The sequence below is a fragment of the Mauremys mutica genome, chromosome 13 (assembly GCF_020497125.1).
Source record: "Mauremys mutica isolate MM-2020 ecotype Southern chromosome 13, ASM2049712v1, whole genome shotgun sequence".
In the NCBI taxonomy this organism is placed as follows: domain Eukaryota; kingdom Metazoa; phylum Chordata; order Testudines; family Geoemydidae; genus Mauremys; species Mauremys mutica.
In genome coordinates, this window is record NC_059084.1 from 35,838,105 (window position 1) to 35,841,518 (window position 3,414).

Sequence of the window (3,414 nt, forward strand, 5' to 3'; positions counted from 1 at the left end):
GGTCGAATTAAACGGCTTCCTGGTGTGGACGGTTGAGCGGTTAATTCGAATTAACGCTGCTAAATTCGATTTAAAGTCCTAGTGTAGACCAGGCCTAACTTACATCCACTGGGGATCTGACCCATTTTGACCTGGGATATCAGGAACTACAGGTGCCCATGTCTCATTCACTTGCCCTGAACTGAAATCTAGTAAACACTGCATTCCATTCTCAAAAAACCCATTACCATTTTTGAAAGAGATGTTTCCCCTCCCTCAATCAATTTAGAAAGTGTTTTGCTGTCTTGAAACACAGGAAAGTAAAATAAAGCACAAAGTATCTGTCATTCCCTCCTCGTATACCAGGCATCCTCGGCAGGAGAAGAGCAGCCAGACCACGAGGTGCCTACTCACACTTTGATCTTGTAGGCCAGGTGTTTAGGCACATAAAGGTGCAGACGGGAACCTAGGGGGACTTTCCAAAGCACCTGAACAGATGAAGTGCCTAACTCCCATTGGATGTTACATGGCTATCATCTTTTGGCACTTTTGAAAATCCCATTGAGGCCCAGATCCTCAAGGTATTTAGATGCCTAGCTCCCATTGATTTCAATGGGACTTAGATGACAATGTGTCTATGTGCATCTTCAGGCACCAAAATACCCTCCATGTAGTGACCTCAGGTGTCTATCCACATTTATTCCTTCAATGGAGCAGGAGTAGCCCATTATGTAGGCATTGTTTACAGATGTTTCACATGGCCATCAAGAGGTAGGTGAACAAGAATAGCAGGAAGAGAGAGATCAGTAAATACCGAGAGCCAAGGAAGCCAAGCAGAACAAATTCCTTCACATTAGTTTGATTTCCCTTCACCATTGTGTTGTGTATTTGGTTGTCATGGTTTTTGTTCCTATGGCAACTGTGTTAGATTATTAGGGGATAGCCCAGCCAGCTTCGGCCAGTTAGGGGAGCTCTGTGTCTGTAAATAAATGGTAGTTTTGTTAGCTGTCTGCTTTCTGGCCTCAAGTGATTTCTTCCTAAACTGGCTGCCCCCAAGGATATAACAAGTGGCGACGATAGATGGGATTCCGGTGCTGTTCCAGTAACAGAAGGAAGTAGAAGTCAAGGTAAAGAACAAACAAACAAAAAAACTGCTTGTTTGCACTGACTGTGAAAGTGAAACTAAAAATCATGGCTACTCTGACCGGGCCACTGGAACCTTTTGATGAGAATATAGTGCAATGGCATGTGTATACTGAGCTTTTTGAGCTTTTTGTTATTGCAAATGACATGACAGAAGAGAAGAAGGTGCCAATATTCTTAAGTGTTGTAGATGCTAAAACCTACTCCCTGCTACGCAGCTTACTACACCCTGTTAAGCCTGAGACTAAATCTTACAGTGACATTGTGGAAATCCTGGGGTCCCATTTTTCCCCCAAACCACTGGTAATTGCTGAAAGATATAGGTTCCACAAAAAAGATCAAAAAGAAGATGAAACAGTTGTACAATCTGTAGCAATTTAAAAAAAGCTAGCAGAACACTGTGAATTTAAGGAGATGTTAAATGATGCCCTGCGTGACAGGTTAGTGTGTGGCCTGTACAGTGAAGCTATACGGAAGCACCTACTGACAGAGGCTCAGCTTACATTACAGAAGGCTGTTGATATTGCTGTCTCCACGGAACTGGCTACAAGGGAGGCGCAATACATCGGTGTATCCCCTAGGGTGCAAAAAGTGTCACAAGAACCTACCCACAAAACTGTGCAGAGTCAGGAATGTTACCGCTGTGGTAAGCCGGGTCACCAGGCATCAGAATGCTGCTGTAAGGACCTGGTGTGTCAACACTGTGGCAAAAAGGGACACATTGAGTGTGCCTGTAAATAAAAGAAAAAGAGGCCTGTGGTCTGGCCGACAAAAAGAGGAACCCTGCATACCCTATAGCAGACCCAGGATGATCAAAGTGACACCTCATCGCAAGAGGAAGTGCCACTGCATGTTTTGTCTTTGGCGGTGGGCTCACATGAATACTGGGGTAACCCCGTTGTTGGATGGCAAACCTATACGCATGGAACTGGACACCGGTGCAGCTGTCTCGCTGGTCTCCGAGACTGTGTATAAAGAAAAGCTACAGCATCTTCCACTTAAGGCAACAAAAACTGTTCTGAAGACGAATATGGGAGAAGCTGTGCCCATGTTGGGCACTATTGATGTTAAGGTGGAGCTCAATGGACAGGCTGCTAAATTGCCACTGTTTGTGGTGAGAGGTAATTACCCAGCCTTAATGGGTAGGTCTTGGCTTGGGAAGATTCAGCTGAACTGGGTGGAAGTGCACCGGATGACTAAAGAAGAAACCAATCTAACCCCTATACTAAGGAAACATGCTGCTGTTTTTGGAGAGGATCTGGGAAGTATGAAGGGAATCACTGTGACATTGAACATTAAACCTGACAGTCAACCAAAATATCTGAAAGCCCAAACTGTGCCATATGCCATCAGGCCAAAAGTTGAAGCAGACCTGGAGCACCTGGTCACCAATGGAGTCATAATACCAGTTACCCATAGCCGATGGGCCACTCCTATAGTTCCAATCGTGAAGAAAGATGGCTCCCTCCGGATTTGTTGTGATTTTAAAGTCACTGTCAACCCAGTGTTATGTGCAGAGCAATATCTGTTCCCCCACATCGATGACCTCTTTGCAGGCCTGGCTGGGGGACAAAAGTTCAGTAAGATTGATCTGAGTCAAGCATATTTACAGATGCACGTCGATGAAAAGTCCCAAGAGGTGTTGACTATTGTGACTCATAAGGGGCTTTATCGATACTGTCGCCTACCCTTAGGAACAACGTCTGCTCCCGCCCTGTTCCAGAGGGCTATGGACCAGATCTTGTGCGGCTTGTCAGGAGTTCAGTGCTATCTGGATGATATCCTGGTCCCTGGAAGGAATGAACAGGATCACTTAAAGAATTTAGAGGCTACCCTACAAATACTGGAAGAGTATGGCCTACGAGTTCGCAAAGACAAGTGTGAATTCTTCAAGCCCTCTGTTGAATATTTGGGACACATCATTGATGTTGCAAAGAATCCTGTGGCACCTTATAGACTAACAGATGTTTTGCAGCATGAGCTTTCGTGGGTGAATACCCACTTCTTCGGATGCAAGCAGTGGAAATTTCCAGGGGCAGGTGTGTATATATAAGCAAGCAAGAAGCAAGCTAGAGATAACGAGGTTAGATCAATCATGGAGGATGGGGCCCTGTTCCAGCAGCTGAGGTGTGAAAACCAAGGGAGGAGAAACTGGTTCTGTAATTGGCAAGCCATTCACAGTCTTTGTTTAGTCCTAAACTGATGGTGTTAAATTTGCAGATGAATTGGAGCTCAGCAATTTCTCTTTGGAGTCTGGTCCTAAAGTTTTTTTGCTGCAGGATGGCCACCTTA